The sequence below is a fragment of the Eleutherodactylus coqui genome, chromosome 11 (genome assembly GCF_035609145.1).
Source record: "Eleutherodactylus coqui strain aEleCoq1 chromosome 11, aEleCoq1.hap1, whole genome shotgun sequence".
NCBI classification, from domain to species: Eukaryota; Metazoa; Chordata; class Amphibia; order Anura; family Eleutherodactylidae; genus Eleutherodactylus; species Eleutherodactylus coqui.
Genome location: NC_089847.1, coordinates 90,873,400 through 90,889,573, shown reverse-complemented (window position 1 = coordinate 90,889,573; position 16,174 = coordinate 90,873,400). Strand labels below are relative to the sequence as shown.

At 43.8% G+C, this 16,174-nt stretch overlaps 1 protein-coding gene across 8 annotated transcripts in view; it reads right to left on the bottom strand.

The window, feature by feature from the left end:
* TSPAN4 (tetraspanin 4) overlaps positions 1 to 16,174 on the bottom strand; it is a 529,911-nt gene that overhangs the window by 403,847 nt on the left and 109,890 nt on the right. The window contains exon 1 of one of the 8 annotated variants that reach the window (XM_066583031.1): positions 12,062 to 12,147. The exons of 6 other annotated variants lie outside the window; for them this stretch is intronic. The gene's annotated coding sequence lies outside the window, so the exon portion shown is untranslated. Of the gene's footprint in view, positions 1 to 9,422; positions 9,523 to 12,061; positions 12,148 to 16,174 lie in introns of those variants that run through there. One more of the 8 variants, XM_066583033.1, reaches the window with a different exon arrangement.

The following is a 16,174-nucleotide window of genomic DNA, read 5'->3' as shown; positions in this document are numbered from 1 at the left end:
CTATCTGCTGACTCTAAAATACAATAGCCAAAAGACTCCTATCAGTGTGAACAGAAGAGGAAAGTATCTCTCCGAATGGGAAAGGAATTCAATATCAGAAAAGAAGTAGATGTCAATTTAACCCATAAATCCATTTTGAAAGGTGAAATACCACAAAATTTCTTAAAAGCCTTCGCATTCAGCAAAACTAAAAAACTGTTACTCGGGGGCAGGCGCATAATCCTCCCAATTGGCACAAATTATGGTGAGAAGAGTTGGCTGAGCACAAGATAGGATATAAGGGGTCCTACTGCTGGAAGCTCCAGTAAATCACAAGAATGGGGGTATTGTATATTTAAAATAGGAAAAAACTCACTTCATGCGCTCCGTCAGACTGTGTCAGTGTAAAGAAATCTTACTTGTTATGGGGTGCCTGGACTCCTGGCACCCCCAATATCCAAGAAGGCAGAAAAACTCCAGTGGAGCAGGCGTATTCCTCATAGGTCGGTTTATTTCATAAAAAACAGGTGAATTGGCGCTGCAACGCGTTTCGGCTTCTGTCAAGCCTTTTTCAAGCATAGGGAACAATTGGCAAGTGGTCTCTATTTATAACAAACATGCACTGAGGGGAGGGGAGGAAGGGGAGGGGGAAAGGAAGAAACAGTCTATGGGGGTATTGTGAAGCTCCCCCTCCCCTATAGGTGGAGCACTTGTAGAGTATGCACGTGGCAGCTTGTTTCATCTCTGTGGGACTGCTGTATCTCCACCAGTCTCTGAGATAAATAGAGCAGTAGTGTACATTCTTCATCGCTGCACCATTTGTACAGAAGGACATTGGACTCACATTCTCATGCGATAGGGCCCTCCACCAATCAGGTATTTTAAAACTTGGCACAATGTCTTTTAGGAAGCAGTTGAGTTGAAACTTTAAGATCGTTTCGTTTTTGGAATAAGCAGCAACAACAAAACAACTGCATTTCCCAATATTAGATAATAGACTTACGGTCCTCCAGCCTTGTAAATGTATTTTCTTTGAATAGAACGCAGAATTTTGAGCTTTTTGAAATAAAGTTTTTCATAGAATTTCTGTAGCTTTAGCAACTTCCTTCGAGATTCTAGAGAGGTTAGCCAGGCACTCAGCTTTCTGGCTTCCAAGTTTATTTTTAAGTGATTCCTACATTTTATTTCCTTAACAATACCTTTTAGATATTCTTTAATGGCATATCAAGAAAATATTTTACTTCGGGAACATCTACCCTCATTCCTTATAAAGTTATGCGGTAAGATGAACTATCAGAGATGTGCAGTAAAAGTACTACTGCAATGTTACATACCCACCAGAAATCATGGCGAGAAACACAAGAATGTCAACTAGTCCCCGATTTTATTACTCTATGAACACAACTCTACCCATGATTGAAATAGTACATGCAAATAGGGTAGATCACCAGTAAATAAGGTCATTTATTAGAAGCCATACAGGAAATACATCGGAGGGTGCTATGGTAACTGATCAGTTGTGCCCGAAATCCTCAATCTAGGTGCTAACTTAAACTGCGCACTATGGGGCAGTTTTATTAATTTAGTTGTGCCTCACCTGCATACTGTACAGCACATGACACGCTCGTGGTGTCCCATGACGCGGCTGGCGGTGGGCAGGTCGCGTATGCACACTATACTTCTGCTGTGCTACAGCGTAAGTATAGCGTGACGGGCGGCTTCCGTTGACTACATGCCGTGGATAATTTCACACTGCAGAATTCTGCAGCGTGTACCTTGAGCTATTAGGTTCAATAGCTGTGGTGAGACGCTGCGAATTTCCGCCGCGTTTCACGTGGCAGAAATCAGACCGTGGGCAGCATTAGCCCTAAGGTCTCATGTCCGCTGGGAAATTCGGGCTCGCGCGGATTCTCCATGCAGAATCCCGCAGTGGGTCCCTCCTTTCCCGCAAACATGAGGCCTGAAAATAGGATTTTACTTACCAGTCCGGATGCTACGGATCTGCCCTCAGTCGTGGCCGGATCTTCTTTCTTCAGCCCGGCGGATGTGCTCTTTTTTCTTTTCTTGAACTCCTGCCCTCCCACGGCAGAGCAGAAATTGAGCTGTGGGTGTGCCGCGGATTCGGGCGACTTCCATAGGCTTCAATGGAAGCCTACAGGAGCTGTCCGTGCAGGAAACCCGCAGAAAATGGAGCATGCTGCGGGTGATTTCCTGAACGTGCGATCCGCGAAGCAGGGAAAAATGACATGCACAGGTATTTACTTACCTGCAGGTGTCCAATGCATCCCTATGGGTGCGGATCACGTGTCAGTGGACATGAGGCCTAAAAGTGTAGAAACAATTGGAGACCTGAGGGTAACACTGTTTTGGAACCATGTTACCCCCAGGTCTCCAAATGTTTGTACACTCTTACCCAGCTGGACTGACGAAGGGTCTCGTGTTCCATGGCGTGCACCACGTGATGACTGACGACCTAGGGTGAGGATCCTGCCCCTCAAATCACGTCAGGCTCACCACACCAGCGTCTACTACGGACTGCGGAACGGTAAGTTAGTGATGTTTGTATATATAGACTAGCTGATATACCCGGCTTCGCCCGAGTTAATTTGGTACTGGTATTTATCTGGTGTTCACACGGAAAATCTTATGAAGTCGTGCTTACTTTAGAGATACCGGAAAAACATATGTTCACCATTTTGCATAGTTCTCTGCGTTACCCAGGAAATACCACAGGGAGGTAACCATGCGACGTTTCCTTTATATAAAATGACATCAGGAAGTGAGAGAGAATTTGATTACGTACATAAAATTTGGACACTAATTCTTTTGCGCTTAGAATTGAATAATCGAGTTGGGACCCATTAGCTTTTCCTATTTATGACATAATCAATGCTCGTGCCAAATTTCCCGTTTCTATGACACCAGAAAGTGATAAAATTACATTCCGCACGTAAAATTTGGACGCTAATTCTTTTGCGCATAGAATTGAATAATGGAGTTGGGACCAATTAGCTTTTCCTATTTATGACATAATCAATGCTCGTGCCAAATTTCCCATTTCTATGACACCGGAAAGTGAGAAAATTACATTCCGCATGTACAATTTCAACGCCAATTCTTTTGCGCTAGAATTGAATAATCGAGTTGGGACCCAATTAATTTTCCTATTTTGGAGATAATCTATGCTTGTGCCAAATTTCATGTTTCTACGACATCGGGAAGTTGGAGAACTTTTGGCGAGTGAGTCAGTGAGTCAGTGAGGGCTTTCGTCTTTATATATATAGATATAAGTGTATATCGTGTGGGTTACCTTGTTAACCCTTTCCAATCCACTGTCTGACATCTTAAGACATTATTAATTAAGGCTGTACAGCTCTGATGTTGAAAGACGTAAGTTGGGGTTCTCGTACTGTATATAGCCAGCATATATCACCGCTGTATAAAGGCAGAAAAAGAGGAAGCCCCCTAGGAAAACCAGGATACAAATTGGATTGAAAAGGGTTAATGCTTGAAAAAGGCATTTGAAAAACGCCAAAACGGATTGCAAAGGGCAAAATAAAGCAAGGTTAATATAGACCAAATGGTCTCGTGGTTATATGTCCTATAGTCCTTCGAGCGCGAGAAATCTTTTTTCTTTATTGGATACTTGTGTGAGCCACCTTGGTATGGGGATTTAAATTCTCCTAGCCGCTCATATGGATGCCCCTGGATTCGGGACAAGGAACACTGTGACACACAGACCTGGACACTGGGTGCTGGTGGATTTCCAGGGACATAAAAGAATTCCACCGTGCACCAGGTGAGTGTACCATCACTGTGAATCTATAGATGCTTAACAAGGCGCTGGTATAGGTCTACTTTTTCTTTGTTGTCCAATAAAAGAGAAGTTCTCCCACTACCTTATCCATCACCTTCATTTCCTACCGAGCTTAGAGCGTTGCACCTTTTTGACCACCCTTTTTTCCCCTTTTCCTCATCATGTTCACGCCCACACAGGTGGAGCGTTTTCTGGCGGGCAGCACCTCTACCATTCCTAACACCTACAATTTCAGAACCTTTTTGGTTTAGCACCTGTCACTGGGTTTTACTCCACGCTCAATTTCTTCTCTTTCCATAATAAGGAGGGGCCTAGACGTCTTTTCAGAGCACTACAACATTTCAGGATATAGACATTAAATAACCAGATGGATTGTTGATCCGGGTATCTTCAGACTGCCGGTCTTTAAGTCAGGTAGGAACTTTTTAAATGTTCATCCAGTGATTATTTTGACTGCCGTTATGGAGTCAGGAAGAAATTTTCCCCCCCAAAAGGGCTAATTGGCTTCTGCCTCATTGTTTTTTTTTCCCCTTTTTCTCTGGATCAATAAGGCAGGGGGGTTGGAAACAGGCTGAACTAGATGGACATGGTCTCCCTTCAGCCTAACATACCATGTGACTATGTTACTTCTGACTTTATGGGGTAAATTAGCTTCTGCCTCATTGTGTTTTTTTTGCCTTCCTCTGGATCAACAAGGCGGGAGGAAGGAGGGGGAAACAGGCTGAACTAGGTTGACATTTGCCTTTTTTCAGCCTAGCATACTATGTTACTCATCCACAGGGTAGGTGATAAGTATCTGGCGAGTAGAGGTCTGACCACTTGGACTCCTACCGATCAGGAAATACCTATAGATTATTTAAGAGACCCTTCACAAAGGTTGAATTAGACTGCAGGATGCACTACAACAAACAGTAAACTCTGCACCAAAATTCACAGGGCTACCTGCGGATTTTGATGCGGAATTGTTTAATCTGTCTGCAATTATGCATCAAAATCTGCAGTTAGACCTGTAGACTTTGGTGAAGAATTCCACAGCGGCAGCTTAAACGGAGTCTTGCGGTGCGTCCTGGCAGAATTCCACCCATGTGAACGGTCCCTAACATTCCTCCCTGCCCGATTCAACAAGTGGCCCCTCATACAGTCATACGTCCCTCGAGTATTAGAGCGCTGTGGACATGTCATTATTTAACACATAGCGGGTGCTTTAAAATCGCACCCTAAGGGGTCAATGCGAGTTGCCCACCGCAAGATTTCCCATAAAGTACCCGACGGATGCATTTACGTAAAAGGTCTATCCTAGTGACAGATCTGCAACAAGCAAAATAATTATTGGCGCTTTTAGGGCATAAAGCTACTGAAAATCAAAGTCTGATGGGAATAATTGGAGCCACTTTCCAGAGGTTTTCCCCAATATAAGCTCTGTTTACCCAACTTTAGGCAGGTGCACTGAAAGTGTAGTATATGAATATATGTTAATGAAATGCACACCTGGTAAATATTTAAGTTTTCGTGTCGCAAAGCAGAAACTAACTGCACACTGATCGCGTAATTACGGTGGCAGCGCAAATCATACTTAACTACTTAAATGTAGGAGAAAGTTTAGAACTTCTATGGCTGCGCTGAAACTTCCCACTCCATAATCTATGGATTTACTTACTTTGGGCTGTAATTGCTTTAATTATATCCGATAGTTTGTGTCCTAGTTATCTCGCTTTGTAACAGGCTTCATTCACAGGTGCAACTGAACCAATTTAGGTCTTTTTCCCACATCCCTGTAGGTCTAACCGGCCGTGTTATATCCAATGCCTGCAGGTACTTTATATTTATTACCAGATTTTCCTAGGAGACTTGGCTATTCTAGGTAAACAAGAAGCAAATACTAAGGTAACAGAGTCAGAATTCATCACGACTTATTAAATCTTCAGACGGACTTGGGTTGAAAACAGATTACTGGATCATGAAGCGATTTAGGACTCGGCTATGTCATGCATCTGGCCACATGTGACGGCTTAGACTCCTAAGCGCCAACGTTACAGCAGCCAGAGAAGGATGAACTATACAAGGAACATGTTACATAAGAGATGGGCTTTTCTTCATTTAACCATCTATGGGACTTCACTTTTTAATACCACACAAGTTTCATAGCTGAAGAGGCAAACAGATTACTGTTTTCCCGGCGGTTATCCAGTATTACACGTAATATATGACCCCTTGGCCATTTTGCTCCTATTTTCCAAGGGCAAGCAACTACTTATTCTAGTTTCTACTTTCCTAAAATGAAAAGCTGCACAATTACAACCGCAGGTATGGTCACAAATGCTCTATCTGGAAAGGGTTAAACCATGGTTTAACTCTTGTGCTGCCAAGACAAATTTTTGTGCTTTTGACAAATAAATATAAAAATCGAGTTATTAAAAAAAATCTTTTGAAAAATCATATTACACGTCTTTACTTCAAGTAGTCACCTGACGCATTGCGGAAATGCCACCCAGCACCTTATAGTCATAAGTACCTTCATGCAAAATTGTAGTTTTGTAAAAACAAATGCAAAGAAATGTGTTTTTTGATGAAAGTCTAACTAAAGCCGAGTCAGAAATGTACAATACCTCCTAAAAATAAAAAGGTTCTAGTTAGGCCAGTTCCATACGGGCGTATTAGGACCCTTTTTTTTTCTACAGGGGAAAATATAGATTTGTATTTGCCTACTAGAAATACCAATACCAATGAATGCAAATACAGAGACAAAAGAAAATGAGCTGTGCTTTTAAAACACAGCCACTCATATGAAAGTGGCCTTATGCAGAGTTTGTAACAGGTCTGGTGGGGGTTCGGAGTGCAGTCAGAGGAAAGCTGGAGGTCAGTAACAGGTAATATAAGTTGCGGTACAAAGGAGCAGGGACGTAATGTAGTTGGGGGAAGTCAGAGGTCAGTACATGGTAGTAGCAGTTCGGTTCAGAGGAGCAGGCAGGTGGTGGAGCTAGACTAGGGATGGCATTGAAAATTTGGGAATGGCTTCAAACTGTGGCATGGAGCCAATATAACAGTGACATGGACGGTGTAAATTTACGGTTATAACCAAGTAGAACCAGCATTAATACATAAGGGCATCCAGTGGAGCATGTAGCACTTTTTCCATAGAGATTCTTATGGAACCCAACAGAAGGAAAATCTGAATGCTACCATGTGAATTCAAAGCGTCATGCACTTCAACTGGTCAGGTGCATGAGACCTACTACTTGTTCATATTACCCTCTGAAGTGGATTTGATGTACTCAGGAACTCGTTTAAGTTATCCAACTTGCAGCCAGTGCCGCAAGTGGCTTAGATGTTCTACAAAACATTTTTCACCAAGTCGCATTGTGACAGTAGAAAATACAGCATCATCACCACTAAGTGAAAGGGTCAGAAGTTTATCTAAGCGGAGAAGAACTTTCTCAGCATGAAAAAAATGAAACATCTCTAAGGGGCTGTGCATGGCACTCTAAAATCCTTTGACGGGACTGGATCAATTACATTCAAAGCACAAACAGGCAGACCAAAAGGTGACCACATCAGAAGACCAAAACATAATGCGCTGCACACTGAAAGAAAGAACAGTAGCTTCTTCACGGATGCAAAATGTGCAGGAAAAAGATTGAGGGCCTCCATAACCATAAAGTAATGTAAAACAAAGACTGTGGTCTCGAGGGACAACTAGTAGGCGCTAAGCTATTTCCGAGCAAGGGAAAAGTAACCTACTGCTTGGCATGGGCTATAATGTACAGTAACACATATTTCACAGCAAATCCAATGTATTGATGCATCCAAGTTCAAGATTAACGGCAGCACCAGAAATGTTCATACAAAACGAAGAGTTTGATGCCACAGTGAGTAAAGGTAACACTGAATATTTAAGCCATGAGGTGCTGTGCCTATTCTGAAGTTGGGCACCTGAACCAAACTGACTACAGAATGAGAGAGTAACAAAAATAGCACTCCACGATTATGCCACATGCTATACTTCTATGACACGAGTGCTAGACGGGGCATTTAGAGCCCTCTCTGTGGGAACGCGCACCGATATCTGGTAATCAGCGGCACTGCTATGGGTGCACAAAATGACGGCAGTGTGTGCACCCAGTTTCTTCCTCCACTGAGCTATCCTCCTTGGTTCCACAGGAGAAGAGAAGGGAGGAAGAGACACACTTTTGCTCGCAGCAGCGCCTAGCAGAGGAGCAGTGGTACTTTAAAGACAAGAAGAAGGTAAGTATATTGGTTTCAGGGGGGCACTATTACTATTGGGGCTACTGCGAGTGTCAATATTACTACTGGAGCTAATATAGGGGACACCAATAGTAATAGTGTCCACTATTTCGGCTTCAGAAGTAATAGTATTACTACTGGGGCCGATATAGGGGACACCAATACTACTGGGGACGATATAGGGGACACCAATACTACTGGGGCCTATATAAGGGACCCCAATACTACTGGGGCCTATATAAGGGACACCAATACTACTGGGACCGATATAAAGGACCCTAATACTACTAGGGTCGATATAGGGGACACTAATACTACTGGGGCAGATATAGGAGACCCTAATACTACTGAGGCCGATATAGGGGACACTAATATTACTGGGGCCGATATAGGGGACCCTAATACTACTGGGGCCGATATAGGGTACACTAATATTACTGGGGCCGATATAGGGGACACTAATATTACTGGGGCCAATATAGGGGACACTAATATTACCAGGGTCACTGTGGGGTCGCTATTACTACTGGGGATGATATAGGTGACACTTACTACTGAGGCTGATATAGAGGGCACTATTACTACTGAGGCTATTCTGCACATGACAGCATACCTCAAGCTGACTTGGGGTATGTTTTACATGTGGCAGAACTGCTGCAGATTGTCTGCAACAAATTCCGCAGCATTTCAGCATTGAAAAACAGTCAAAATTAGCACCAATTGGTGCATATTTTTACTGAAAATCAACCGTGTATCCGCAACTTATTTCATACTATGTGGTGTTCCCCCTCACCTCCTCTGTAGGCTTCCCGTCGTCAGCGCTCCCCGGCTTCCGGATCCTAGCAGCCTGATCAGGGGATGCTGGTTAGGTGAGGCCACTACAGGCCGCTGGGAACCAGAAGCCGGGGAACAATGAGCAGAAAGCCTTTGGTGGAGGTGAGGGGGAGCGACGCATTGTATGAAATCACTTGCGGGTATGCAGCCGATTTCAAATCAAAATCCCAGAAAACAATGCTAAAGAAAAATGCAAAAAAAACTGTTAGACTTTTTTTCTGAAATGGATGTCACAAGAGTATACTGCAAGCAACTCCTGACAAGCAGCAGCCGTAACACGGTACCATCTAGCCTGGAGTGTTCCTTTAATGTCTAGATTTACTTTTCCGGAATATAGGATCCTACAAAAGTCATCAAGCGGGATAAGCTTTTTCTAATTGGGTAAAAATTAGATTTAGTTAGGGTTGATTTGCTTTGGATATGAAAATCTCATGATTAAACTGCAGCAAAATTGAAAGCAACTAAATCCCAGTCATCGTGAAGAGTACACGGCTCATCATCCGGAAACTCAGGAAGGCGTCACGTTTCAATAAGGAGAATTGCAGATTACCTTGTGACAGCGCTGATGGTGGATATTCGGATGTGTGAAGAGCTGGGTGTCATCCTATCCCAGCATCCAGCATGGAGGAGCTGACTGTACAGGGGAAGCCGCAGGATTCCACGTTCCCTTCAACAACTTCCAGCAGTTTTGCTTAGAGAAACATACAGAACATTGAACTGACTTGGAATAAAGTCGGTTAGCAGAATTTGCTGTTGCGTCGGTTTAGTATAAAAAGCGTGCATCGGTACAAACATGATTTTGCTGCATTTTTGGTTTAATTAGAGTGGTCGTAAGCATCTAATGGTCAGTCCAACTACCTGCACTAACCGTATAAGGCCCGACAGATCTAGATGTGACTTCTTACTTGGAGTTCACACTTAGGTCGCCTTCACACAAGCGTAAGCATATTTGCCATTCTTGGGGGCTGCATTTTTGCGGAATGAACTAGGCTTTTTTTTTCGTACTCATCGGCGTATTTTACTATACATTTTGGCATGTTCACAAGCAAACGCACTGATTAAAAAGGCCGATTAGATGTGTTTTTTCCAGCGCAATTATGCAGTGTTTCACGCATCTCCTTGTGTATTGCGCGCACATTTGTGCACCCCATATAGACTTCTATGGGGACCTTTGGTGCGCAAATACGATGAAAAATAGAATGTACTATTTTTTTGCGCGACCAAAACGTGTGTGCAAAATATGGAACTATGAGTGAACCCGTTGAAATCAATGGGTTCTATTCTCTGTGTACTGCATACACAAATACATCCGTGTGAAGCCAGCCTTAATGGCGTATTCTGAAAACTTCATCTTTTTTCAAGCTTTCACCCAACCCTTGGATAGGTGAAAACTGATACATCAGTCGAGTTTCCGACTGCTGGGACATCCACTGATCTCAAGAACGGGGGTCAGGTTGGTCTCCAAAGGAACAGAGCAGATGTTGTATAGGTGCACTGCCAGTCCATTCTTTCCAATGAGAGCGCCGGAGATTGACGAGTTCACAGCACTGTGAAAAACGTCTCCAGAATACCCCTTTAAGGAGTAACTGCACTTCTCGTTACAAAATCGTTTTATTGAATTATTCACTTTTTAACAAACTGAGAAGCTTTAGCAAGTTCCCCGCGCAGGGGGTATCTTAGAAACTGTGAATTAAGGTAAACATTTGAAAACCACACATATAATCAGCTGATGCGATTCAGAACAAACCTCTTTTTCCCTTTTCTTCCCCCAACTTTCCAATCCCCCCATCCGTAGACAACCCCATAACATCTAATAGCCCTTATAACAACTTTTAAGAAACTTTTGAATTGCTATAGAGACATGTCAAAAGTTTTGATCAGTGCGGCCGAGACCCCCACTGATCACTGAAATGAAGGGGCCGAAGCAATCACCAACGTGTTGCGCCCCTTCGGCTTTCATCATTCCTTGTTGGCTCTTCTTGGCATATACACTTCTACACGTCTGTCTACAGCTGCGAAGAAACTGACAGCCGAAGCAATGCAGAGTTCAGGTGAGGGCTTCATTTTGGCGATCAGGGGGGTATCAGTATCAGAATCCCCACTGATCAAAACATAACATGTAAGACGTGGAGCCTCTCACCATTGCATATGCGGTTTTATCTGTGGGCATCTAGCTTTAGAGTAGATTGGTGTAGGAATGATTCATTATGACTATTTCCTTTGAAGAGTAAGGGCTCATGCCCACGGCCATGACGGGCTCCACAAGTAGAATGCCGCAGCGGAGTCCGTCACGACGCCCCCCCAAGGACCCCATACTAACCTCGGGATCCGCTCTGCAGCTCCCGCACGACGCCCCAGCAGTGTGCTACAGCGGAAGTATAGCATGATGGCCAGCTTCCATTGACCACAATGAAAGCCGCCCGTGCGCATTCTAGTGGCAAATAGAACATGCTGCGGGTTATTTCACGATGTGGAATTCCGCAGTGTGAACATTGCGCTATTAGCTGCAGTGAAACGTGCTGGAATACCGTCCATGGGCATTAGCGCTAAAAAGTGCAGGAATTTAGAGTCCAGTGGGTGGTCCCTCTTAGCGATTGACAGATGTCTACATATGGACAGTTATACAACAAAGGCGGTCACTTACCATGTAGGAGCACCCACTGGACTCCTAAGCACAGAAAAACCAAGGATTTAACCCTTTCCAATCCACTGTCTGACATCTAAAGGCATTCTGATTGAAGGCTGTACAGCTCCGATGTCGGAAGACGTCCGGCAGGGTATTCTTACTGCATGTTACTGGCCACTCTGTTGTCGGGGCCTCTCCAGCATGTCCCATACCGCAGTACTGGCTCTAGCCAGCAGATGGTGCTATTGTATAATGGCAGAAAGAGAAAAACCCCTAGGACAACCCTGAATCCAAAATTGGATTGCAAAGGGTTAAAGAAACAAAAGACAAGTTATCCTGAATCTTTCCCTACAAACCATTATATCCATCTCCTCAGCGCCTCTTGTTCTATAACATGATGCCTGTAGATTGCACTGCATGCATAACATCTCAGCTTCGATTTACAATCTATTTGTTCCAAAAAAAAAAATGATAAAAGCATTTATGTAAAAAGAAAGAAAGAAAAATATATTGAAAACTGGTAATATGCCATGTCCATCAGCACCCAATTTGATAAGACTGACCTATGACCTGCCAACCAGCCCAATGGAGTGATAGCTGCCGTATAATCCCCGGTAGCTCTCGTCTCTGTTGCTCACATACTGTTCTCTCTCGTCAGGAAGAGTTAAGCGAGTTCCAGGTCTCACTTTGTACCTCAGCGCGGCTCCTGCCACAAGTAACGCAGGAGCTCATTTTCTCTCCGTTGTAGTAATATGGCCAGACTGCTTCTCACAGGACAGTCAAAGACTTCCGTCAGCATTTTGGCTGAGAAGCTACAGCCTGCGGAGAGACAGCTGTTAAAACACAGAGCATGTAGCGAGACGGGAACAAGTAAACACCACACGTAGCGACATTGGGGGAATATGGAAGGAACCTGATGTTCCCTCTGTCTGAAGTGCAGTATCTTTTATATGGATTCTTGCTTCCCCCAGAGAGATCCTGCCGGTCATATAAATAATGGTTGCATGAGACGTGATCAACCTATAGAGAATGCACACACGTCTTACCGGCTCAAGATGTTGCTATTTTATTGTATGTCCCCATACAATTAAATTCTAGAATACACACAATGTTATATGCGTCACAGAATACTACAGTAAAGGGTAAGCAATACTAGACTAAGAACTTGTACACACCAATACCAAGTATGTAGGGCTCCTCTAGTACAGCCTCCGTGCACATCTATATAGGTTCCATCGGACTATGTGGATATGCAAATGCCCTCTTCTACGAGCAATGCTTCTGGTGGAGAACACCTCTTTACATAACGAATAGCAATTCAGACAGAAATCCCCCTCTCTATGCCTTTGTATGAACCTGGACGTATACGGAGATACAGTAGAAGACTCTAGAACCACTATGGAAGCCCTATTATGGCTCCATACAAAACAGAGCCAAGTGGCTTGGTCTGTAATTAATTTGCATAAAGATAATTATCATTGCATTTTGGAACCAAGATAAATGGATAATTAATTAAAAATGGACAATTAATTACAAAAACTGGTTCTCTGAGTCAATGATCAAAATGGTTAAAAATTTGTGATACTGGAGAACCTGGGAAAGACATCGAACTGCGGGTGCATTGATTGATTATTGGTTGTGGTTGATCAGAAGGTGTAATTAAACCAGTACAAATAATTCATTTATTGGATGCTAAGTTAATCTAAGAACTGATAACAAAATACCAGATTCATTAGAACTATGGCCTGATCAAGACTCAACCTCACGGTTGTAACATCCATCCTCCTATATGTGCAAATATTAGGAAAGACTTCTTCTCTTCCTTGTGCGAAAATCTTACATTCCTTTTGATTAAAAGAAAAGGGACATATAGGAAAGCAGAAATCCGGAATGTGATTGCTTCACACTTGACATACTATATACTGAAATAATAGCTTCAATTTACTTGTTGGAAACGTCCCTGTGGGTTTAGAACAATCACTTCACAATCTGTCATTCCTAAAAACAGTTAATCATCTGCTGCATTCATCTCACCCAACTTGTCTATTTCGTTAAATACATGTATTCCCTATAAAACACCAGCTTTGGAGCATATTTTCTCTGTTTGTGGTGTTCCTCTGTTAGAGCCCATTCACGCAGGCACGGGTGAAGAAGAAACACAAGGAAAACATCCAAACTCCATGTATGGGTTGCCCTTGGTCAGATTTGAACCTAACCACATTGGACCACTATGCAGGACTCAGACAGTGATACACTCTAATTTTAGGGGTATTGATGAAGTGCTGACTAATTCCGACAAAGCTGAACTTTATAACAGTTCAATCATCTCTAAAAGAGACCTAAAGAGCCGCATGTGGCTCCCAAGGAACTTCGAGAGAGATTTATCAATTGTCATAGGACTGTACCAAATTTGGCACAGGTGGCATAACAAATTTGGCACAGGTGGCATAACAAATTTGGCACAGGTGGCATAACAAATGTGGTACAGGTGGCATAACAAAGGTGGTACAACTTAAAATAGAAGCCTAAGCATCCAACAAGGTATGTGCTGCCCTTAAAAAACCGCCATATCCAAATATTTAAATTCTTTAAAAAAATTAAACTCAATATTAATTCACAATTAAAGGGTTACACACTTCAATCAGCGTGCGAGTCTCCCAGTGTAACATCCTACGCAATACTTCCCATACCTACTTAGGAACAGAGAGGCAGTTCCATGACATCTTCCTCCTCTTGCAGATAAGATGAAACCAGCACCCTGTGTAACTCTTGAACATGACTCGCATATCGCAGGCGCTCAGCCAAGAGTCGGATAAATGTCTGATTATGCTTAGAATGTCCAGCAGACAATATGAACAAAATTAGTGTAAGACAACAGCTCTTATCACCAAGGGAATGATCATAATATCTGCGGACCCAATCTGTGACTAGAAGGTAGATCGTCCAGTTAATGTTTCTCACAGATGTTATGCATGATCTGCATCTTTAGTTAGTAATTTAGAAGAGATTCTTGATGTGCGCTCTGGGCTTTATTATTTAGCAACAGGAAAAAAATACATTTTCTCGCAATTATACTGCTGTGGGCAAAAGTAATTCTACTGGATCACAGCTTGCACCCCAAGCTTACCATTCCACTAACAAAACCATATAATATATAGTCTATACTGTATATAAAGCCATTCTTCCTGAATAGTTACTGAAACAAGCTTGTATTGAGTCACACCATGTGTCCAGCAGTAAAACGTTGGAGTGGACCGCCCGATTACACAACAGTTAGAATCTAGTTTATATCTGGTTGAGAATTGACTTCTATTGAGTTTAACACAAAAAAACATTGCACACCCTTCTTGCATTATGCTTTGCTCTGCAGAAGACAACACCGAGTTTAAAGGAGCTGTGCCATGATAGAAAGTATTTCTCTATCCAGAAGCAGGAGGCTCTGGTGCATCCTGAAGTGCGGGCAGTGGCAGTCGAACATGCGCACTACTGCTCCATTTATTTCAATGGAATTGCCGGAGATAGCCTAGTTTGGTACTGGAGTATCTTGTCGACACCCGAAGATAGGGGCTACCGGCCTTTGTTGGAGTTTTCGCCCCCTGTCATGCCCCTAGCTTCCGATTGGCTGCTGCATTGTCGGCTGTCCCATCCCCACAGCTCCAGACTCCATGGATTAGTGCTACTGCAAGACACTGCTGGCGCCTGATAGCGGCCACACGGCAGCGGTGGGGGCAGCAGAAGAAAGTGGGAAATACTCGCCCACCACACCCATCAGTCATGAGTGAGGGCAGAGAGCAACCAAATCGGTCGTCCAGAATAGTGCATGCCCCAACAATCAGGGGTGAGGGCAGAGAGCAGCAGGAGCGGACGTGGCCCGCTGTGTGTCTCTCCTTGCACCATCACCGTGAGCCGCTGTCACGGTATCCAGCCAAGCTATCTGTCCTGAGTTCTGGTGTCCAGGTATCCAGCCCCGCTGTCTTTCCTGTCTACTGCCAGCAGTGGAGACACATGACAGCGCGGCGTTAACTGTGAGAGCGGGGCCACCAGCAGAGAAGGGAGGACACCAGGGACTGTAAAATCAAGGCAAGGTGCTGAGATGGGAGCGGAGAGGGCTATATTTACAGGAGCACAGCAGGTGCTGAGGTCACACCTTGCGGCCACACTGAGACCGGGATCAGCAGCGCAGATGGCACACTCCCAGAAAACTTGGGAGACACAGCCCTACCAGCACCGGCGTCACTAGGCCACACTGACAGCTGCGGGTTTGGCATAGTAGCAGCAGTGCAGCCAATCACAACCTGTGGACGTCACCTGGCCGTCCCCTTTAGCTGACAGTGGCCAATCCATGTCTCCACCCCTAGTTCCAGTGGAGACAAGATACACCAGTACCGCCTAGTTCAAGTACTCAACCAAGGATGCCGCTTTCCTACCCAGCTAAAGGACTAAGGATGCCTTCAACTTTGTGAAACAGAGACCAAAGAGGTCTCCATTTCAAACCTTATTGATCTGTTCCGATGTCCGACTTTTATACCCTTGCCTGCATTAAAGATGGAAATCTGAGACTGAACTGGTGCTGGATTTAAAAGCACACTATGTGAAAGTAGCCTAATATTACAACTGTCCTGGATGCCATCAATGCATCTTCAAAGGGTATTCTGCATTAAAAAAAAACATGGCTG